The sequence below is a fragment of the Tamandua tetradactyla genome, chromosome 3, assembly GCF_023851605.1.
Source record: "Tamandua tetradactyla isolate mTamTet1 chromosome 3, mTamTet1.pri, whole genome shotgun sequence".
Taxonomy (NCBI): domain Eukaryota; kingdom Metazoa; phylum Chordata; class Mammalia; order Pilosa; family Myrmecophagidae; genus Tamandua; species Tamandua tetradactyla.
This window is the reverse complement of record NC_135329.1, coordinates 60103187-60128529: the sequence shown is the minus strand read 5'-3', so window position 1 is coordinate 60128529 and position 25343 is coordinate 60103187. Positions and strand designations below refer to the sequence as shown.

Sequence of the window (25343 nt, the reverse complement as noted above, 5' to 3'; positions counted from 1 at the left end):
CCAGGATCCATGGGTCCAGGAACCAAGGGGTGGGAATGGAAGTGGTACCACTCACTATTATCCCTAGTGATCCGCTAGAAAAATTTTTCTTCCTGTCCCTGCGACCCTGAGCTCCTCTGGTCTACAGGTTTTAATTCCAAAATGGGGGGTGCTTCCACCAAAAGAAACAATAATGATTCCACTGAACTGGAAGTTAAGACTGCCACCTGGTCACTTTGGGCTACTTATGCCACTGGATCAATAAGCCAAGAAGGGGCTTGCATTATTGTCTGGGGTAATTGACCCTGACTATCAGGAGGTTGTAGGACTGCAACTATATAATGGAGGTAAAGAAGAGTTTTCTTGGAATATAGGAGATCCCTAGACAGGACTACCAATGGCTCTGAAACTTCAGGAACGAAGGTTTGGGTCACCCCACCAGCCAAAGAACCATGGACAGCTGAAGTGGTTGCTGAGGGTAAAGGGAACATGAAATGGTTAGTGGAAGAAGGTAGTGATAAACATGAACTGCGACCACATGATCAATTGCAGAAACGAGGACTGTAATGCGTTTTTGTTCATGTTATACTATTTAAGTTGTAAGATATCAAGTTTAAGAATGAATATTACCCAAGGATTTGCACCCTATTCTGGAGAGATTTAATGTGTTTCCAGTTATAGGCAGGATGGTTGAGTATTGCTAGGTGAAAAAAAAATAATGTGTGTTTTGTTGTTTTTTATTTAGAATTAGGTATGGTTTAAGATGGTATGTATAGTTGCCAAGTTGACAAGGGGTGAACTGTCATGGTCAGGTTCATGTGTCAACTTGGCCAAGTGGTGGTTGGGAAAGTGCTGGCTTGTCTGTTGCGATGAGGACATTTCATAGAATTAAATCATGATCATGTCAGCTGCATCCACAGCTGATTCCATTTGTAATCAGCCAAAGGGTCGTGCCTTCTGCAATGAGTGATAATCTAATCACTGAAAACCTTATAAGGAGGATTCAGAGGAGACAAGCTCTTCCTGTTTTGGCTGGTGAGCCTCTCCTGTGGAGTTCATCCAGACCCTCCATCGGAATTGTTGGCTTCACAGCCTACTCTACAGAGTTTGGACTCTGTGTTTCTGCAGTCACGTGAGACACTTTTATAAATTTTATATTTGCGAGTGCTTCCTGTTGATTCTGTTTCTCTAGAGAACCCTAACTAATACAAATACAGCAAAATGTAAATGACTTTCAGAAATGGCAGAAATTTAGCAATGATCTTGCATCTAAAGCTCAAGTTATATTTACTCTCAGATTTTTTAAAATGTATTTTAAATATGGAAAAATATAAATTAAAAAATACTCACTGGAAGTTGTCTAAAGCTTCTATCTAAAATATGGTGATACAGAAATAGTAAAAAACTGTTACCTAGGTGGGCCATGGTGGCTCAGCAAGCAGAGTTCCTGCCTGCCATGCCAGAGACCCAGGTTCAATTCCAAGTGCCTGCCCATGCAAAAAACAAACAAACAAAACCTGTTACCTATAAATACAATACAACCAAAGAATAAAACAGTATCAAAGGCACGATGGTTTGGAAATGTTTGATGGCTGAATCAAAGCAGATGGAGGTGATATTCCATAATTTGGTGTTGGTTGATATTCTCCATTTTATACCAGAGAGAGACTACAGTTCCTTCTTTCAACAGTCATATGAGCACCAGGCATAAGCTATGCTTTATTCTTGTCACTGTGAACCTGAAAATTAAAAATAATCTTTGTTCTCGTGAAGCTTGCATTATTGTGGTGCCAAGGGTAAGTACATACACAATAAAATATTATTTTATATGGTGAAAATAATAATTCTTTTGTAGAGCCTCAAATGAAGATTTCCTGGAGACCACTAGCTTATAGGGCAACAACCTGAGGAAATCAAATGGAAAAGAAGGTAGAGGAGGATGTTGCCACCCGGCAAAGCAGCTATCCTACGGACTATCTGTAAGGAAACAGATAATGCCAATGCACTGAGGTGTGGGTGTTTTAATGTTGTAGATTGAACTATAATGACAGTGTTTGGAGTGAAGTGAGAGAGAATTGAGGTTTAAGAAGTGGGTAAGGGCATTCCTAGTGGGCCCTGGGGCCCTGGAAATGATTTTTATATTAACCCTTATATTGTGTTTTCTTCTAACTTTTTCTTTTGAAACAATTTCAGATCAGAAGAAGAATTGCAAAGATAGTTCAGAGAGTGCCCCTATACCCTTCACTTAAATTCCGTTAAAGTTAACATCATGTGCAAACATGTATATTTGCCAAAGCAAAGAAATTAACAGCTGTACCACACTATTGCTTAAAATGCAAATTTTATGTCAATAGTTTTTCCTACACCTTTTTGACACAACCCCATCCCGTATTTCGTCCCAGGATCCTATCCAGGACTCCTCATTGCATCTAGGCATCGTGTCTCCTTAGCTTCCTCCTGTCTGTGGCATTACTGGCACTTTCCTTATATTTCATGTCCTTGATACATTTACAGAATGCTGTTCAGGGGTTTTGTAGAATATCCCTCAGTATGGGTTTGTCTGATGTTTTCTCATGGTTAAACTAGGGGTAATAATGCCACAGAAGAGAGATGCCTTTCTCTTTGCATCACATCAGTGTGTTCATGATATTAGCATAATTGACCCTGATTACTTGTTTAAGGAGTAACTGACCATTTCCTGCACCGTAAAGTTGCATTTTTCCTTTCCAAAGTCTATTCATTAGAAGCAGTCATTTAGTTCAGCCTGCACTGAAGGAGAGGGGAATTAAGCTCTACTTGCTGCATGGAAGAGTACCAGAAATTTGTGAACATATGCTAAGAACATTAGAGCAATTAACAAATATTTGGGAAAAACACTTTGAGGCTATGCAAATATTCTGTTTCTGCCTTAAAACTTTATCTATTATTTTTAGTATAATCAATGGATATTGGCTATAGTAAATATTTTTGTGGTGTTCTAATGCCAGTTCTATATTTTGCTCAATCTGACTATATTTAAAAAATTTTTTCTGGAATTCTCCTATAAATATTTATCCCTTCTACCCCTCTTTATTCATGTATTGAAGGAGTTATACTTTCCAGATTTTTTAGTGTGAGCTTATTTAGTTGACTCCTGGGTCTTTTTGACATAACCCCATCCTTTGTTTTCTCAAGTCTTTATTTTCTGGCACTATGAGATGATTAACATTCACCTTATTTATTCCCTGCCTCAGCCCTGGAATCAGGCATTTCTTCAAGAAGCCATGGCCCTTTTTATTTGAGAATAGTCTTAGAAACCAAGATTTGTCATTAAGTGTGTTCATTGCTACTGGGATGTAATTTTTTCCAACTTTTTTCCCAGTTAAAAAATGTCTATACTTACAAACACATGTATACACACATATCAAAATTACCTCTGTGTCTATATGTATGTATATATATATATACAGCTATATATAGAATAATTGAAACAGATAAATGATCACAATATAGATATATATAGATATCATATAGATATAGATATGGATTTGGATATTGATGTAGATATAGATATGTATTAACTAATCCTCATATCTCTCATTGTCATAAAGCCCCATAGGGATTTTATAGACTTCCTCTTTTTTTTTTTGCATGGGCGGGCACCAGGAATTGAAGCTGGGTCTCCAGCATGGCAAGCAAGAACTCTCCCTGCTGAGCCACCATGGCCCACTCTAGACTTCTTCTCTTTTAATAACTTATTTGTAAACTCTCTCCCTGTGGGGGTTTCTCACTTTGCCTTTCTGGGGCTGGCTTTCATCTCTTGGCTTTCCTTGGTTCTCTCAGGTTCTGGCTTGCTTAGCATCTCATGGCAACATCTGCTGGGCTCCAAGCAACTGCAAATATCTGTGTCTCTGTTCTCCAAGTATCAGCATCTGTGTCAGCTCTGCTCTGAAGCTTCTGTTGATTCTGTCATTTCTGATTCTCTTCAAAATGTTGCCTCTTTTAAAGGATTCCAGTAAACTAATCAAGATCCACCTGGAATGGGTGGAAACACATTCCCATTTACTCTAAAGTTCACACCCAACAATTGGGTGTGTACTATCTCTATGGAGATAATCTGATCAAAAATTTCCATCTACAATATTGAATTAGGATTTTTTAAAGAAAAAACAGCTGCCTCCACAAGATTGAACAAGGATTAAGACATGGCTTTTCTGGAGTACATAATACTTTCAAACTGACACATTCCACCCTCTGGACCCCAGAAAAGACATATTTTTTCCATATACAAAATACATTCACTCCATTACAATACCACAAATCCTTAAAACATTCCATAACAATACAAATACAATACAAAAGTTAAAACCAGCACAAAATCTCATCAAAGTCAGTTATAGTCATGGTCTAAGGCAAAATCTTTTGAGTCTGACCTTAGCAGATGGAACCCAGCAGGACTACCCTGAGCTTTTGTGCCAATCTAGGACTTTCCCTATTTGCCAACGTCATTTTTATGAGTGTGCCACAGTGAAACAGCATGTGTGTCCTTGTCCTCTGTGTGATCCTACCTTGAACATTTTATCTCTCTCCCTGCAGGTGTCCAGTGTGATGTGCTGGGCCTGAGGGGGTTGGTTTAATAAAACACCAAGGTGATGGCCTCATTAGTTAGTATGCTGGATCTGTGAAAGGCAAATACCTTGTTTCTAGAGATTATTTGATAAATATGCTGTATCTACAAATAGGTAGCCTGGGAACTGAGGACTCACCCATGTATTACTGTGTGAGAGGTAATACCATGATGGAAGTCCAGAAACAAACCTCCCCAGGGAGGGAGCTGTGCTACCTGATGTGCTCAGGACCATGGAACCCAGGGGCCTAACACAAGGTAGGTGAGATGATGGCCAGGAAATAATTTATTTTCAGAGTTTCCTTCTTTTTCTCAAAAATCTTAAAAAAGACAACCAGAAGTATTCTCCAGGGACCCTGTTTCCCTTGCTGCCTCTGGCACATCATTTCTTAGCTTCAAGCATAAAAAAGCAATTTTTTTCATCGCATTTATGATGAGCAAACCAAATTATGACATCATCCCAGCACTCAAGGTTTCTGCAGTGAATAAAGGAAATCTTTTTGTTTAATCCTTTTCCTGCATTCATTTTTATTGTTTCATCCCACAAGCATATATTGACCACTGCCCAGAAGAGAGTCCCTGAGAGGGAAGGGTGAGGTGGGATGGGTGATCTCAGAGTTCCTTCTGATGAAGCCACCACAACACTGATAAAGCCGAATATGAGGAGAACACAGGCCACTCTTGGTTAGGCATGATGTGAAGAGGACCAAAATGGGTCATTTATTTCTAAGAATTCATCAGTTGGGAGGAATGTGGAGACCTTTTTGTTGTCACTAGTTTTACATGGGTCCCCTGGGGCTCAAGGTCATCCAAAGACCCACAGAGACTTTAGATCATCCATTTCCTTCTCACCCCTTCATCAAGTTGATTTCTTCAGGGGCACAGAGATATTGCAAAACATTTGAGTGTAGGATAAAAAAGAAGATGGATTGCAAAGTGTCTAACCATGAAATTTATTATTCAACTTCAGAATATTGAGATCTGTTAAGTTCTTCTAGTTTGATATCATTTATCTCTAGTAACAAATTCTTCATTTTTCAATAAAACTTAGACTTGGGAAAGATGTCCTATTTCTAGAAGAATGAACATCACTGAGATAAATATTCCCATGTTCAGATGATACTAATATGAACTTCATAATAAAGAATTAACCTATGACTTGCCCTCCACTAGGACATGTACAATAAGACATGTTACCTTGTCATAAACTAAGACGTACACTAGAGGAGAACTTAAGAATGGGTCAGAGGGATTCATCGACGCGAATGGGTCAGAGGGATTCATCGATGCGAGAAGTCAACTTTCCCTCGCCCCGCCACCCTCGCAGGTAGAGTTTCTGAACCTCCAATTCTTTGTGCTGCCTACTAATAATGTTTTTTTTTTCATAATCATTCTTAAAAAAATGAGAGGCGGCTCCAAAAAATGCACTTCCATATATTACTCCAACATTTTTGGAGTTGAAAAGAAGTTTCTGTACCAACTCTAATTCCAGGTGATTAGATCTCTCTCAAATCACTCCCCCGCCTGCCGCAGACCAGCCGCGCAGCGTGACAGGCTCCCCTGGGTCATAGCGCGACTGCTGCTGCTTCAGCGGTCACTGCCTCCCCTTCCCAGCACTCCAGCTTCCCCCCAGGAGCCGCCTGGCTAGGTCATGCCCTCTCTTTTTTTTAAAGAATGATTCTGATTTTTAAACAAACCTGGTTTGTAGGAATTGGAGCAGTTCGAAAATCAACTATGATTCAGCGATATTGCAAAGGCAGTTTTACAAAAGGCTACAAGAAAACCATTGGAGTTGGTGTTTAGTAGCGACAAATCCAGGTTAATGCTGAAGAGGTCATGTTATGGGCTATGGCAGGTCAAAAGGAATTTAATGCAATAACAAAGGCCTTCTATAGAGGAACCCAGGCTTGTGTGCTTGTATTTTCTAGCACTTGACAGGAAGTCTTTTGAAGCAATCCCCAGTTGGAGAGAAAAAGTAGTAGATGAAGTTGAAGATATACCCACTGTTCTTATACAAAACAAGATTGATCTTTTGGATGATTCTTCTATAAAGAATGAAGAAGCTGAGCACTGACAAAAAGTTGAAGATTCTACAGAACATCAGTGAAGAAGCATCTAAACGTAACTGAAGTTTCCAAATATTTGGCTGAAAAATATCTTCAAAAATTCAAACAATTAGCTGAAGACGCAGAACTAACACACTCAATTAGTAACAAAATTGGTGTCTTTAATAATTCTGGCCAAAATCACTCAGGTCAGAATTAAATTATCCTTAACAGTGGCGATGTCGTCAACATTAGACCCAACAGACAGAGGACCAAGAAAAACAGAAATCCATTTAGCAGCTGTAGCATACCCTAAAACATTTTTAAAGAGGACTAGAATTGGATTACATTGTGTAATTCAATAAAAATGCATTAGCTCTCTTCTCATGAAGCAGATTTTACACTTAATGGCTCTCTCATAGTTGATGGACTTAATATTGGTCTGGCAATGTTTTGCAGAATGTAGAGTGGGACCTCTGGCCGAAAAATGACTGTCCTGTGGATTCCTTTTAATTTTTTACATTAGACAAAGTTTTTCTTGGTTTTGAGGGAATGCTAAAAGAAATTACCAAAACAGGTTTCACTGAAATTTAAAATGTTGGAAAAATAAATAAAATTTCTAAATATTTTGGTAGATCTTAATATTATGAATCAAGGAAAGATAGCATTCCTTTTCTGAAAATGACCACCTAGCGTTTTCTGAAAAATAATATTGACTCTGAGTACTTACCAAAATATAACAATGAAAGATAAACCCTAAATCTTGCCAGACTTCATTAGTGTGTACTTTGGCAGTGTTACTTGTGCAGTATCTGTATAATGTAGAGTGTGGAGGTATGCATGCAGATATTGGTACTGAAGTAAACTAAAGGTACGTGCAGTATTGAAGGAAATTTATATTCTAATTAATACATTCACAAGATCATTTACACACTGTGTGTCCGTTAAAAGTTTTTATTTTCTAATGAGAAATTCCAGACATACATTTTGCAAAATGAGCTTGGATTTATAAAGTGCTTTGTGCCAAAAATATCATTACCTAATTTTTATAGTGCTTTACTATCATTTATATTGTTTGTAATATCTTTTAAAAGCAATTTTGTCTTTGACAATGTAAAAAAAGAGGGCTATAGATATTTTTAAGGTAGAGCATCTTCCAGGTGAGACTTGTTATAAAATCTGAGAGCTAGCTTTTTTCTATGTCCATCCCCAAGTGTGGTGGGTTTGTGCTGTCATGAGGTTAGCCAAATCCCTAAGCAAATATGCAGTAGATTTGCAGTTATTCATTAGGTCCTGTGAAGTACAGTGCTGCATCCAGCATCTTTTGCTGCTGACTGAGAATCCAATTTTGAACTTTAAAAACTATGTTAACAATTTTTTAAAAATGCATGAGATGATTTCTTTTCCTAATCCAAATTATGAATTTTATGATGCCCTGCAACTCTAAAACATTCCTTGGTTTACACATTTTTATATGATAATTTAAGATCATCACTTAAAATTTTCTACAACCTTGGGTTTGCATGGCACTTTCTGAAGAGCTTTGTCAGTACAAATTTGCTTTTAACCCATAAATAATCCCTATCAAATACTTAGTTTTAATAGAATTTCAAACTATGTAAAATAACTCCTCTTGAAAAATATGAGCACCATGAAGTCACTTTTCGTTATGCATACTAAATACAGAATGCTTTATGCATTCCTCTTGTATGTTTTATCTTGTTTTGCTTTTAAGTCTTCCATCTGTACCACCCTCTTATCCTTGTTCAGATTAATGCTGAGAAAATGGTAGAATTTTCCAGAATATCCTTGTTAAGTGATCAAAAATGTTTGATATTTAAAATATTGAAATAATATGGCATTATCTACTTCAAAGTAATGTGTTTACTTTTATGTCACCAATTGTCACCACTCTCATTGCCAGCAGTGGGGCAGGTGTAGAGAAAAACTTGATTCGTAACTTACAATGGATACCTGCTAATGACAAACTCATCTTTCCTTTTCTACTCTCTTGAAATGCAGCTTCTTTTCATTTTTTGCACAAAATACATTTGCAGCAAATAATCTTATGTTTTTCATTAGTAGAAAAATCACTCACATTATGCAATATGCTGTAGTTCTATTTCATATAGCAATTTAAAAGAATGTGAGTAAAAATGTGCTGCTACTTTTCTTTATAAAAAATGAAATCTCTCATGGTTCCAGTACATCTAATATTTGTAATATGGTTTTATATACTTCTGCCTTTTTTCTTTCTACACTAGCCAAAGAGACCTTTGTTACATATTTTAGTTTTTAATTTGCACTGCTATCTTTTAAACCTAACCATAATTAATCAGTTAAAATAATTACGTAGACCTGAGGATTGACCATAAGTCATACAATTAATAATTTCTTAATTTTCTGAAGAAGTAGGACTGGGCTCTTATGCCAGATCTTCAACAAAGCTTAACCCAGCAATATTGTGTCTACTGTCTGTGCTGTGTTATGTTCTAAGACTTGTATCACTCACTGGCATTAATTTTTTATTTCTCTGAGACTTATACTTCCTCCTAATAATTGTATTCCTTCTAATCAAATATTGTTGCTAAAACAGCCTGTCCAAGACTCTTGACAATTATGCATTTATGCTCTAATCTACTTTTTTCTTTTTTTACATTATGGCTAGTTTTTAGCCCATAGGTATATATGTCTATGGATAATTGTCATATATCAAAGTTCCTCAGGTTTCCTTTTCCCTTTTCATTCCTTATCAAATTAATAGCATATAGAATAGCCCACATACAGTAATACAGTTCAATGAAATCAGGCTAAATGTTTTTCTTTTTATTTGTCTTAGTTGATAGTACACATTATTTTTTCAAAATGAAATGAAATGAAAAAAAGATGAACAACATTCCACATTATAGAATGAAATACTTGGTTTTCAATAGTTCACAATGCAGTGCTTAGAAAGAACCTTCATTAATGTGTACTCCACTGTGCCTGTGATCTCTCCTAAAGATCTTAGGATGATGAGTAAACCTTAAGACTTAATGTTCCAACTTAAAACGTTTGTGCGAATTTAAGGCAAGATATCTGTTAATTGTTAGCATCCTTTTTGAAACTTTTGACATAGTTACTGATAACCTGCTCAAATGCTGCCATTAATACATCATTTGGATATCTGTTTCTCTGTAAACAAAATGGACAGGATGAAAACAACTCAGTTAATTACGATACAACTGCACATCATTTAATGAAGATGTAGATTTAGTCAGTTTGAACTATTAGTTACAAATATCATTTGTACTCATCACTGTTTAGGTTTTTACCTATAAAATATGTAAGCTTATTGAGCATGTGAACTTATTTGCTAAAATATTTAAGACACAGTCGGCACTGAACTATATCACCACCAAACTTTCAGGTAGCTGGATGATTTGGCATAACATTTATTAGGCCCTTTTTCTTCTCTCTGATGAAATATCTGTAGTAGAATGATTGTGACTGGTCTTTTAAAAATAAAAACTTTGGATTGAAAGAAAAATGACCCCCTTCGATATTTTTGTTACTGTTAAAGTTTTTGCAAATTTGAGTGGAAAACTGCTTGTATGTGTTGCTGTTGGTTTGCATTTATGCCCTCAAGCTTAAATATACACTTGATAAAAATGTCATGAAAGATGAATTTCGATAATCAAAAAATAAATGCATTTCAAAGCTAGTAAAAAAAGAAAGTCAGAGAGGGTAGGCTGGAGGAGAGGAGGGTGTAAATTTTTCTATAAAAACTTTGTAGGAGCAGAAAACAAATATTTCTACTCTCCAATCTGAAGATATTCACTCCACTCCCTAAAGCATGACTGGGGGCCACTGTTGTTTTCTTGTTTCCTTATCTTTCCTCCTAGAAGCCAGGGAAAGAGTTTCCAGAGGGATCTCAGAGAAGTAATATTTTTGTAGACTTACATTACTAAAGATTGTCAATATAAGGTAGTACATCAGGTCTCTTATTATTTATACCCATCAGCTATTTTTCAGACAAAACTTTAAGAAGATAGACTTGTCATGCAGAAAAGCATACCAACCTTAACTTATAACACAATAAATTTCACAAATTAAGTGAGCTGCTATATTGGAGGTACTGAAAGAGAGCAACTGAAAAAAATTTTTTTCAGCAAAGTGTCCTTAAAGATGAGGGAGAGGTTAGACCATTCACAGATAAACTGAGAGAGTTCATCAACAAAATACCTCACCTAGAAGAATGATGTAGATTTAGAGGAAAAGACCTGAGAGAGTGGCTTGAAGTAAGTGTGAAGAAATGAAAATCTTGAGTAAAGGTAAAGAAAAGGGTGAATGCAAAACCCAATAATACTGTACCCTCAGTATATAAATCTACTATTTAATTTCTAAAAGATTCAGAATACAAGCAAATAGGAAAAAGTCATATTTCTTGACAGTGGATGTGCCAAATATGAAGAGTTAATGTGGGGCAAAAACAATATAAAATGAAAAATGGAGGGTATGGGAGCACAGAACGTGTATGCTATTGAAGCTATGTTGGTACATTTTCAAATTAGTAGATTATAGATGTATGCTGTGTAATACAAACTCAGGGTAACCACAAAGGAAGTAGTTTAAAAATATCCAAAAACAGAAATGATAAAGCAATCATTCAGCTATATTACATAAGATAAAGTATTCAGAAAAGGAAACTACAATAAAGGAAGAGACACAAAGAAAAGATAGAGCATAAAAATCAAATAACCTGGCTGCAGTAAGTACTGCCTTTACTGTAATAACAGTGTGTGCTGATAGATTAAGTTCCCCAATCAAAAGTCACAGGTTGGCAGAATGGATAAACAAACATCTTGTAGGTTACAAGAGACTCACCTTAGACACAAAAACATAAATAGGTGAACAGATGTAAAAAATATTTCATGCAAATAATAACCAAAAGGAACTGTAGTACCTATATTGATATTCAGCATTGTAGACTTTAAGTCCAAAGCTGTCACAAAAGACAAAGACAAAATATATTAATGAAGTGGTCCATCCACCAAGAAGAAATGACAAATAAAAATATTTAGGTACCTGACCATGGTGCCCCAAAATAAATGAAGCAAACACTGGCAAAACTGAAGGGAGAAATTAGCATTTTTATAAAAATACTTGGAAATTTCAATACACCACTCTTATCAATGCATATAGCATCCAGACAGAAGATCAATAAGTAACAGTGAACTTTGCATAATATGATAAGTGAACTAGATCTAACAGACACATATGGCACATTACATCCCAAAACAGCAGGATATACATGATTCTCAAGAGCACTGGGTCATTCTCTGTCCTGGGTCACAGTTTGGGTCACAATACCAAAAATTTAAATTTAAATTTAAAAAGACTGAAAACGCATTCATATAATTTTTGACCAAAATGGAATGATCCTGGAAATCAGTAACAGGCAGAAAACTGGAATATCTGAAAATATATGTGTTCTAGTTTGTTAGCTGCCAGAATGCAATATACTAGAAATGGAATGGCTTTTAAAAAAGTGGGAATTTATTAACTTGCAAGTTTACAGTTCTAAGCCCACAAAAATGTCCAAAAAGTAAGTCTACAAAAATGTACAATCTAAGGCATGAGGGAAAGATACCATGGTTCAAGAAGGCTGATGCAGTTCAGGGTTTCTCTTTCAATTGGAAAGTCACATGGTGAACATGACAACATCTGCTAGCTTTCTCTCCAGGATTTTTGTTTCATGAAGTTCCCCCATGGGTGTTTTCTTTCCTCATCTCCAAAGGTCTCTGGCTGTGTGGGCTCTATAGCTCTTGTGGATCTCACTGTTCTGAAGCTTTCTCGAGGTGCTTCCTCCTTTAAAGGATTCCAGTGAACTAATAAAGACCCTGGGATAGGTGGCTTCACATCTCCATTTAATTAATACCCGCAGTTGGGAAAGTCACATCCCCAAGAAGATAATCTAATCAGCCCCCAACCTACAGTGCTGAATAGGGATTAAAAGAAAGGCTACCTTCACATGATGGGATCAGAATTAAACATGACTTGTCTGGGGCACATAATCTTTTCAAACCAGCCCAATATTAAAATAACACATTCTTAAAAAAGGAATGAATCAAAAAGAAATCAGTAAATATCTTGAGATGAATGGAAATGATAACAAAGCATACCAAAACTTAGGGATGCAGTGAAGGCAGCACAGAGAGAGAATTTTATAGTCCTAAATGCTTATTTTTATAAAGAAGAAAGAGCTAAAGTTGAAGACTTAAGTGCACACCAAGAGGAATTAGAAAAAGAAAAGTAAACTAAACCCAAAACAGTTAGAAGGAAAGAAAGAAAAACATTAAAGCAGAAATAAATGAAATAGAGAATGAAAGAACAGAGACCATTAATAATACCAAAAGTTGGCTCTTTGAAAAGATCAATAAAATTGACAAATCCATAAAGAAAAAAAGAGAAAGGATGTAAATAACTAAAATAATAAATGAGAGAGGTTAAATCATAAAGGATGAAAATAAATACATAAAATCACAGAAATAATAAAGTATCATAATAAGATATTATAAACAACTGTATGCTAACAAGTTAGGCAATCTAAATGAAATGAACAATTTTCTAGAAACACATGAACAATCTGCACTAACTCTAGAAGAAATGGAATCTCTCACCTGACCAATTTCAAGACATTGCATCAGTCATCACAAATACCTTAAAAAGAAGAAACCAGACCAGATGAATTCACAGGTGAACTCTACCAAATATTCCAAGAATTAATGCCAATCCCCTGTAAATTCTTCCAAAATATTGAAAAGGAAAGAAAACTACCTAACTTCATGAAGCCAACATCATCATACACACAAAGCCAGATAATGATACCACAAGAAAAGAAAATTACAAACCTACACCTCCTATGACTATATATCTTTAAAAATCCTCAAAAACTACTAGCAAATAAAATCCAATAGCACACTAAAAGAATTGTGCAGCATGACCAAGTAGTTTTTATCCCAGGTGTTCAAGAAGGTTCAAAATTTTTAAAAAATCAAGTAATGTAATAAATGACATTAACAAATGACTAGTATAATCCACCTGATCATCTCAATTGATGCAGAAAAGGGATTTGCAAAAACTCCAGCATTCTTTCTTGATAAAGCCATTTAGAAAAATAGGCATAGAAGGAAACTTCCTCAACATCTTAACAGACATATATGAAAAACCCACCGCTGACATCATACTCAATAGAGAATGACTGAAAACTTTTCCTCTAATATCTGGACTAGTACAAGGTTGTCCACTGTCACCACTGTCATTCAACTTTTTACTGGAAGTTCTAAGTAAAGAAATTAGGCAAGAAATAAAACTAAAATGCATCCACATTGGAAAGGAAGAAGTAAAATTTTCACATGTGCAGATTGCATAATTCTACATATAAAAAGTCCAATAAAACTACAACAAAGCTACAAGAACCCATAAACAATTTCAGGAAATTGGTGAGGTACATGATCAACATGCAAAAATCAGTGGTGTTTCTGTTCAGTAGTAATTAGCAATCTGAGGAAGAAACCAAGGAAAATAGTCCATTTACAATAGCAGCTAAAAGAATCAAATACCTATCAGTAAATCAAGATGTAAAAATCTTATACATGGAAACAAAGAAGCATGAATATGAAGGACTCACACTTCCCCACTTTAAAACTTATTATAAGGATAGAGTAGTCAAAACATCAGGATACTGGCACAGGGATAAATATATAGACCAATGGAATCAAATTGAGAGTTCAGAAATAGACCCTTACATCTATGGCCAATTGATTGTTAACAAGGTATCCAAGTCCACACAATTGAAAAAGAATAGTCTCTTCAAGAAATGATGTTGGGAGAACTATATATCCATATGCATGGGGCGGGGGAGCTACTCACATCATGTACAAGAATTAACTCACAATGGATCAGAGAACTATATAAAAGAACAGACTATAATTCTCATAGGAGAAAATGTAGGGAAGCATCTTCAAGATCTTGTGTTAGGCAATGGTCTCTTTGAATCTATACTCAAAGTACAAGCAACAAAAGAAAAAAGCATAAATGGGACTTTTGTATACCAAGGGGTTCCATCAGAAATGCGAAAAGGCAACCCATTTAATGGGAGAAATTATTTGGAAACCATAAATCTGATAAGAGCTTATTATCTAGAATATATAAAGAAATCGTACAACTCAACAATAAAAAGAAAAACAACCCAATTTAAAAATGGGCAAGAACTTAAATAGGCATTTCTACGAAGAGTATATGCAAATGGCCACAAAGCTCATGGAAAGAAGCTTAATATTATTAGCGATTAGGGAAAGGAGAATAAAAACACAATGAGATACCATTTAACACCCACCAGACTGGCTACTATTTAAAAAAAGAAAAGAAAAGAAAAGAAAATTGTGAGTATTGGAGATGTTGATCAATAGGAAAATGCATTCATTGCTAGTGGGAAAGTAAAATGGTACAGCAGCTGTTGAAGACAGTTTGGCAGTTCCTCAGAAAGCTAAATATAGATTTACCATGCAGCAATCCCATTATTACATATATAAACAAAGGAAATGAAAGCAGGGGCATGAACAGATACTTGCACACTGATGTTCTCAGCAACATTATTCACACTTTGCAAAATATGGAAACAACCCATATGTCCATCAACAAATGAAGGGATAAAAGATATGTAGTATATACATACAATGAAATATTATTGAGCATTAAAAAGAAATGAAGTTCCAATACATGCAGTGTGTTAGTTAGATTCAGTTGTCAACTTGGCCAGGTGAGCATACCTAGTGTTGCTGCGGACATAAGCCAACCGTACGTGAACCTCATCTGTTGCCAATTACATCTGCAGTCAGCTAGGAGGCGTGTCTGCTGCAATGAGTGATGTTTGACTTAATTGGCTGGTGCTTAAATGAGAGATCGCAAGGTAGCACAGCCTAGCAGCTTGGCATTCCTCATCTCAGCACTTGCAGCTCAGCCCGGGCCCTTGGAGATGGAGAAAGAAATCACCCCGGGGAAAGTTGTTGGAACCCAGGGGCCTGGAGAGAAGACCAGCAGAGACCATCCTGTGCCTTCCACGTAAGAAAGAACCTCAGTGGAAAGTTAGCTGCCTTTCCTCTGAAGAACCAACAAAATAAATCCCCTTTTATTAAAAGCCAATCCGTCTCTGGTGTGTTGCATTCCGGCAGCTAGCAAACTAGAACAGAGTTGGTACCGGAGAGTGGGGTGCTGCTGCGGTTTGCAAATGCCAGATCTGTTGGAACTGTGTTTTGGATGGCTAAGGGGAAGACTTTGGAGGAACTGTGAAGAGATTGATGGAGAAGTCCTGGAGGGCTTGAAGAGACTGTTGGTGTAAATGGAACCACCGCCAATCTTGACAAAGGAGGACACAAAAGGGAGAGATTGGAGTTTGCAGAGTGAGAATCATGGAAGTTCAGGTCTGAAGCCAAGAAACCTCGGCCAGGAGAGTGGACCCGCCTGTATGCGTGGAGAGGGTGAGTTTACCCTGAAGGGCGAGGATGAGTCTCCCCTCTCATTGCAGTGGAAGAGTTGTACAGCCTCAGGCCTTGGAAAAGGTGTAGCACGCTCCTTGGGGAACTGGGAGAGCCTGGCTGCCACCATGTGGAGGGGTTGAGCGTGTGCCCCAGAAATGGCAGAGAGCCCAGGGGTGGCCCTGATGCCTGGAGAGAGTGGAGCCCAGAGGTGGTCTCCTCGGTGTTCCCCGAGGTTGATTTGGAAAGAGGCCGGCCACTGCATAGGCCCTTTGAAGGGGTGGGACTGCCACTTCCTATAGCCCAAGGATGAATGACTTTCGGACTTTGAAATCCCATGGTGCTTGCCCTGCAGGTTTTACATCTGTGTTTCTTCCAATTTCTCCCTATGGAAATGAAAATCTGTATCCTGTGAATATCCTCCTTTGCTTATTGGCACCGAACTTGTTTTGAGTTTCACAGGTCCACAGCAAGAGAATTTTTTACATCTGTGTAAGGTGATGCTTGAAGTTGCCAAGTTGACAAGGGGTGGACATGTGTTAGTTAGATTCAGTTGTCAACTTGGCCAGGTGAGCATACCTAGTGTTGCTGCGGACATAAGCCAACCGTACGTGAACCTCATCTGTTGCCAATTACATCTGCAGTCAGCTAGGAGGCATGTCTGCTGCAATGAGTGATGTTTGACTTAATTGGCTGGTGCTTAAATGAGAGATCGCAAGGTAGCACAGCCTAGCAGCTTGGCATTCCTCATCTCAGCACTTGCAGCTCAGCCCGGGCCCTTGGAGATGGAGAAAGAAATCACCCCGGGGAAAGTTGTTGGAACCCAGGGGCCTGGAGAGAAGACCAGCAGAGACCATCCTGTGCCTTCCACGTAAGAAAGAACCTCAGTGGAAAGTTAGCTGCCTTTCCTCTGAAGAACCAACAAAATAAATCCCCTTTTATTAAAAGCCAATCTGTCTCTGGTGTGCTGCATTCCGGCAGCTAGCAAACTAGAACATGCAGCAACATGGGTGATCCTTAAAGACATCACGTTCAATGAAATAAGCCATATACAAAATGAATGGTGGAGATGGTAGTACAACATTGTAAACACTATTGACAGCACTGATATGCATATATATGTATATATTAATGTGATTAAAAGTGGAAATATTTTATTGTAATATGAAACAAAATAAACATTTAAAAAGAAATGTCTTGAACTGCACAACAGAAACAGGGAAACCTAAGTAAAACCATGGACTTTATTTAATAATTCAAGCATAAAAATGTTCTATCATCAATTGCATCATGGTCAGGTTTATGTGTCAACTTGGCCAGGTGGTGGTACCTGTTTGTCTGGTTGGGCAAGCGCTAGCCTGTCTGTTGCAATAAGGACATTTCATAGAATTAAATCATGATCACATCAGCTGCATCTACAGCTGATTCTATTTTTAATCAGCCAAGGAGTGTGTCTTTTGCAATGAGTGATGCTTAATCTCATCACTGGAAGCCTTTTAAGGAGGATTTAGAAGAGACAGGCTCTCTTCCTGCCTCAGCTGGTGAGCCTCTCCTGTGGAGTTCATCCAGACCCTCCATCAGAATCATCAGCTTCACAGCCTGCCCTATGGATTTTGGACTCTACGTTCCCATGGTTATGTGAGACACTTTATAAATCTCATATTTATGAATATTTCCTGTTGATTCTGTTTCTCTAGATAACCCTAACTAACACAAATACTAATGCAAATTGTATCAAATGTTTCATACCAGTGCAAGTTGTTCGTGGTTGGGTGGTATATGAGAATCCTGTATTACATTACTATTCTGTAAGCCCATAACGTCTTTAATAAAGAAAAACTGGGAAAGGAATAAAGTGAATCAGCAACTTAAAGTGAATCATCTAAAATTATGTAGCTAATAGAAGCATTACACTTAGTGTAGTATATGAGTGTATTTCTGTATCACATCATTACAAATTTAGAATAAATATTTTTTTATTTTTTTATAAATAACTTTTATAAATAACTGAAATAACTTCTTCAGTCTCTCTAAGGAAAAATGTAATGCTGACATTAAAACTAGAAATAATAGGGTGCACGGGAGATTCAGTGGTAGAATGCTCGCCTTCCATGCGGAGACCCGGGTTCTATTCTTGGATCATGAATTTAAAAAAAACAGAAATAATAAATACTTTTTGTTTTCAAAAAATATTACTACAACTCTCTTCCTGTTTACTGGTGCAAAGTTGGAAAATATAATTTAAAAAAGTAACATTTGTAATAGCATTAACAAATCATAAAATGTCAAGAATATATGTTAAAACATTGAGAAAGACTTCCATATTTAAAATTGGAATGCATTGTTAGGGAGGTTTTAATAATGGTGAGCTATATCTTGGACATGGATTAGAAGAATCACTATTTTTAAGGTGATAATTTTCTTCATCATTGCCTTGATTGAATGCAATCCAAATCAAAACCCCAAAATGCTTTTCACATTAGAGAAATTTAAAAGGGAATTCAAAAATGCATGTGAAACTGCAAGTAATTTGGAATAACTAAGACAACCTTGCAGAACAATGTTAAAGTACTAACAAAAACACATTTCAGAACTTTCTGTAGTTATAACCCTATAATAACTAAGAGAGGGTGGTATTGGCAAGATAACAGGCATTTAGTTTATAGTTGCCTGTACTATCCTTCTAGGTTGCTTGTCTGTTGTTTATTTTTTCATATTATGAATGGATTTTTAATGATGTAATAGATACTACCATTTCAGCAAAGACACATCTACTGACAGTCTTGAATTTCTCTTCTATTGAATAACTTTCTTAAATAAAGCATCATCATTAAAATTAGAGGAAAACTTCCAAAGACCTGGAAATCAGAAATTCAGGACTCTCTCTACAATTAGGAATCAGGAATATATTTTCTGATCATTTTTCCAGAACGGAAAATTTGGATAAAAGCATTGGAACATTAAGTTGAGATAATTTCAGAGAATATAAAACAAACAATAAGTATGTCTTCTTAATAGAAAGAAAGAATGAAAGAATCATCCCACTCTATGCATGTACCTCAGTGTTTTCATCCATTCAACATTGAAATATTTCTTGGTTGCTTCCAGTTTGGGGCAATTATGACTAAAGCTGCTGTAAACATTCACTTCACAATTTATGAGGACATAAATTGTCAAATCATTTTGGTTAATACCTATTTTGGATACATGTCTTTCATCAGATATGTATTTTACAAATATTTTATCCCATTAAATGGCTTGTTTTTTCATTCTCTTAATGGTGTCTCTCACAGGCAGAAATTGCTAATTTTCAAGAAATCCAACTTAGCATTTTTTTCCTCTAATGGCTCTTTTTATTTTCTATCTAAAATCCCTTTGCCACAAACCCTAGTCTTACTGATGGGAAGAAGCACAACTCCCAGCCCTGTGGGCTCCTGCTCCTGTTCTTTCTAATCCCTTTAGGTGGCTGCAGTTTGTTGCTTCACATGCTTGTGTTCAAGATCGTTTCATTGGATCTTGGAAAGGGACCTTCTCCACATATACAGAGTTCTCCTTCTGTGCAGCTCTGCCTTTCCATTTCTGTCCTGCAAACTCTAGTTGGTGTAGCCTCACAGACCTTCAACTCAATCTCAACTCAAGAACTTTTTTGGCCTCTGTTTCCTCTTTGCCACAGTCTAAAATATCTCTCAAGGCAAACTCTAATTGGCTTAGCCTCACAAACCTTCAACTCAATCTCAACTCAAGAACTTTTTTGGCCTCTGTTTCCTCTTCACCTCTGTACTTATAATAAAATAAAAATACATAACTTACCCAAATATAAACAACAAAAATTTTCATCATTAACATTAGGAGCTGACAAACATAGGTTTAGATAAATACGTTTACAGTACATGAAAAAGGATCTTAAATTATAAGAGGTTTAAATTGTAATTTACTTAGAATTGTCAGAAAAAAACTGAAGTTGTTGGAGAATTGATGAAATTAGTAACATATATACTATTATCAAATAACACAGTATAATTATATATTTTTCTAGCAAGTCACACCCATATATACACACATTATATATAATATAATGTGCAGTTTTATACAATGGTTTTTATTATTTATATGTATATATATATTTTACACCAGCAGGTTGAACTATTTAATTCCACAACTGTCTTTAAAACCACAAAGACTCTATGCTTTTCATACAAAAACAGTAACAGAAATACCCTATACTTTCAAGAAAACTATTTTTAAGACCTTTGCAAAGGATTATACACCCCATTATATGGTTTCAGTTAGGCTGCTTGCAAAACACTCATATGTAGACTTTTTACCTCTCCCTCTTCCACTGCTCCCTTCCTAGTGGTAACAAGCACTCAAGCTTTGGGTTTTGTCTTTACATACTTTGATGTATGCGTTGACACATGGACATATAGAACACATATACACACAATGATCACTATTTTTGTATATGAATAGTTCATATATTTTGTACACAGCTGGGACCACAACATCTGCCCAATATACTAAATACAATACTTTATAAATGCTTTACATCGACATTTTACTACTGAAGTCTGTATGTTTTGCATCATGACTTGTTCTCAGCATTATTGGAGCACTTAGAATATATCAGTAAGAGTGTGGCTGGATCATTAAGTTGGGCAAATATTAATGTGGTGTGTGGTCAAAATACACATTCCTTATTAAACTTCAGAAGAGTCACCATGGAGAACTACACTTACTATAATGTAATGTTGGAATATTAAAGTGAAATCACTTAAGAAACCAACAAACTCAACAACTACAAGCATTTATGTTTGCATGACTGCATGGTAAACATGGTGATCTCCACCTGTGTTGATTCAAACTGCCAAAAATAACATTTTTTTGCTATTTGTATATTAAATTTTTATATATCATGTAGTGGTGGGCTACATGATGTGGTTCCAGATTATTACCTCAGAAAGGGAATGTCTCTTTTTCAATTATCAACATATGATTTCCAAAATCTGATAATAACATCAAAAATATCTAAGTCAGTCCTTCCAAACAGAAATCATTTTCTCTGGGTCCTCTGACTACGTTACCATTGTTTTTCATGTTCCTTTATGTTTCCATTCCAGTCAGTCTCGCACAGACACACTTCGTAAGCATAAACCATTCTTGAGTTCCTCCATGTATGGTATTTATTTTTCCAAGAGGCAGATGCTTGAGGTGCCTTGAACTATTCCATTGCTCTCTCTCCTTCCTTTCTGATTTAACAGCCGCAAAAAAGAACAGCAAGCAAACACCTAAAAGCCATGTCTGCCTTTGCTTGGTTGGGCAGGAAGAAGGAGTGCAAGAGACACTTTTAAAACGTGAGCCCTGGTTTCAGGGTTGAGGTTCTCCTTGTGTGTACATGTCAATATGACACACTAGGATCCCACTCTATGGAATGATAAAACAGAGCCCTCCCAGGGCAGCCATGGCCCGAGAGTCATTAATATCCTGATCTATCGGAAGGGCTGGACACCCTGAGCTATGGTCTCCCATCCTACTGGTCAGAGACGGTGGAGTGGGAAGGTTCTTCTTTCAATCTGCACATCCAAGAATTTGATTTTTCTCCCAATTTGAGTAGTTAGTATTACGGTGTTTTGAATGCTATTGCACCTTTCCTAGAGGGCACTGGAGAAGTGACATAGGATGGCTTTGAGTGAGTGGTGTGAGCACCGAGTAGCTTCACTGTGAAAGGACCCTTCAAATGAAGATGCCCTGAGAGTCCTGGCCCTAGCTGGACTCTTCTCTGAAGCAAGGAGGTGGAGAAAAGCTCATGACTGGAGGCTATCAGAGACAGAAAGTCCTCCCCTGGGTCTGTGAATGCTGAGCGGCAGCCAAAGAACCCACATCTTGCTCTCTGCTAAGGAGAATACTCAGAAATGCATGTACACATACACACACAGTCACTAAGCAGACAAATAAACACACTCACACAGTCACTAAATACACACCCTAATTCACACCTGCACACACTCAGACTCATGTACACACACTCTCTCATTAAAACACACTGACAGACACTCACACATGCCAGCACACACTCACACCTATACACTATCAATAAAACATTTTAAGTAGATAAAATGTATGTAGAATTTTTTGTGCATATACACATATACTATTTTATAGCTTTCATCATATTCTCAAGTCTTTTGTGAATCCCCTCAAAACAAAACACAAACAGATCGAATCCTGTATTAAAGCAATGTTTTCATATAACTGATGCAAAAGAGATATTCTTTTCATAAGCCACACACATTCAAACACACTCACACAGTGCACATTTACGTTCAAACACATTCACACACATTAACACACACTTCAGACAGTCATATGAATACCTAGGTACTAATGCACACACACATATACTCTCACACACTCTTACAAACACACTCAGAACAATGGGAACACTCAATACATATACACTCATGTGCAATCACATTTGCATACACCCACTCATATTGATGCACACTCAAACTATCCCTGACACATAATCATGTACACACACACATTCTCTAATGCACATTATGATTTACACACTGATTTACAAACTATCATATTCACATGCATGCTTGCACACTCATTCTTACATGTGTATGCACTATCCCTCTTGTGCACCCTCATAAGCACACTTATATGTTTGCACTCACACTCATTCACATACACTCTTATACATATTCACACACACACACCCTCACAATCATAAATGTTTAAGGTGCATTATGGAACTGGACCCTGCTCTATGCCTTGGGCTCTGAGAAGTGTAAGCCACAGTTCCTTCTCTCATTGAAGGAGAGAGGGTGCTGACACTTACTGATTCCACATTATCTCAAGTCCTGGTAGGGGCCTCATGAAAACTGTTCTCTAAGGAGATTCTCCCCAGGACTGAGAGAACTTAAGGAATTTACATAATCTACAGGAACATAATTTGAACCTAAGTTAAGTCTGGCTCAGATATTTTTGTTATTTTCCTTAGCTGTTACTTCTCTAATTGGGGAAAATAAATAAACTCATGAAACTGGAAGGCCAAATTCCTTGAAGATAATGGTATTTGTGGTCAAGGCTGCCCTGCCTTGGCAGTGTCCTGAGCAAGAACTCCCCAAATGAAAGAAAGGTGGAGCCAATGATCTATTATATCAAGTGGGTTAGCTCCTCTGGCAATAATCACTTCATCACACTCCGGATACCATGCCCTGTTTGAATGCTATCCCATATCATGGTGTATGGTGGCAGACCCCAAACCTGGCACCCATCTTTCTGACAGCCACCCTGTCACAAGTTGGGAGCCCACCCATGCATCCAGCCACACATCATGCCTTTGTCCAACCCCTCTGATACTCTTGCAGCCACTCCAGGGCCCTCCAGAGACAGACCTGGAGAACAGGTCCTCACTCAAAACCGTTCGGGCCAGGCATTTTGAGTCCTGGGTAACCAAAGAGTTTCTGGGTGTGGGTCAAATCACCTGGGTAGGCTTGCCTAGGGCAGGGGTCCCCTTGCCTGGATCTTGTGGAGTGTTGGGTAATTGGAGGGGACTCTGTGGTGTGGGGAGCTCTAAACTCAGCCCAGAGAGGTGTCCTAGCCCTACTCGCAGGTCCCGACCACTGTGAATCTCTGGACACTTTTCAAGCACTCTGAACCTCAATTTACCATCTATGAGGTACGTTTGGAGTAATGACCTTTTTTTCCAACCGACAAAATAATGCCTGTATTTCCCTACACTCACATCAGTTTTTGCTTCAAGTTCTTCCTGTGAGAGCACTATATGTTTCTCCAAATGAGAAATATATGAGCAAGCTCCTCTCTCAGAGGTGACTCTACAAGTCACAGAAGATGTCTAGAGGATGGATGGAGGGGAGAAGGCACAGCTTTCAACACTGATAACACGCTATAGGAACAAATCGATCTGCCTAAGGCTGTATGTTTCTACACTCCTGTTGAGCACCAGGGGCCTCTCTAAAAGAGAATGTGTGGCTTAGCAGGCTGCAGAAGGACAGTCAGGGAGCATGACTGGTTCATACACCAAGATCAAAAGAGATAACCACCCTAAAGACCTGAGATGGGTGGATAAGAGTTTCAGGGAAAGACTGAGAGGGGCATGAAGGTGATTTCCTTCTCTTAGAAGGCTCCAGGCAGGGGACCATCTCCTTTGCATCAGATTCAACATTACTTAGGTATTTTAAGCAAGCACTGCAGGTACAAGTCTGATTCTCCACCTGTAGGTACACACCTAGGGCAGATGTGTACAGATGAGTGACCTAAGCATGAGGACAAAGCCTACAGCCAGCTTTCCCTGTGGGGCCATGGCTAGAGTAGTCTGCCAATCCTTCAGGATGCAGGGAGCTGAGCTCCAGAGGAGGGGCTTGTATCAGATTCAACGAGCCTTCCTCAATGCTTGGAGACCTGCTTCACCAAAGGACCCCCACCCCTCATTTTAGCAAGAGTTCCAGGCACAGGAGACAGTGGACAGCAAGCAGGCACACTAGAAAGAGGGTAAAGCACCTGAAGTGTCATGACATTGGCATCCATGTGATGGAGGGCCGTGGGGAGGCAGGCAAAGTCAAGATGGTGGGGATTGGGTGGGGTGACCAGGGTAGATGAGGGCTGGACAAAGATGGGCCAGGAAGGTGTGAGGGAGAGGATGAATTTGGGTGGGCCCTCCATTTGTTCCAGCAGGAAGTTGTCTTTAGTGCAATCAGCTGTCTAAGCTGTCCCTGCCTTCCTTCCCCCTTTAAGCCCATCCTCCCTGTCTCTTTGGCCATTCACTGCACAGGGATCCAGTTTTCACTCTTGACCTCTTCTCTCCAGGTAATTTCTATGTTCTCTGTCCTGAGTATTCTCAGGGAAATTGCATCAAGTGTGTTGTATTTGTTGTTTCTTCATTTATTAAAAGTTAACTTTCTTACCTTTAAGTTAGTTTCACATTTTCTCATGTCAGATGGGCAATAGTCACAAAATACCCTATATTGGCTGAGCAATGGCTGTATGCCCCGAATTCCATGAGTATCATCTTTAATCCTCACCACCATCCAAGTAATTTGTGCAGTGTTGAAACCCAAGGTACCAAGGACCAATGAAGAAGTTGAAGGTCAAAAACATTCAACTTTGTGCCCCAAATTGCACAGCAAGGGTTAGTAGGGACAGGGATGATGCATTGTGAGCTTCTAT

The 25343-nt window shown here is 37.8% G+C and overlaps 1 pseudogene; it reads left to right on the top strand.

Moving 5' to 3' along the window:
* Positions 1-5850: 5850 nt before the first annotated feature.
* LOC143675565 (ras-related protein Rab-23 pseudogene) lies at positions 5851-6946 on the top strand (annotated as a pseudogene).
* The last annotated feature ends 18397 nt before the right edge of the window (positions 6947-25343 follow it).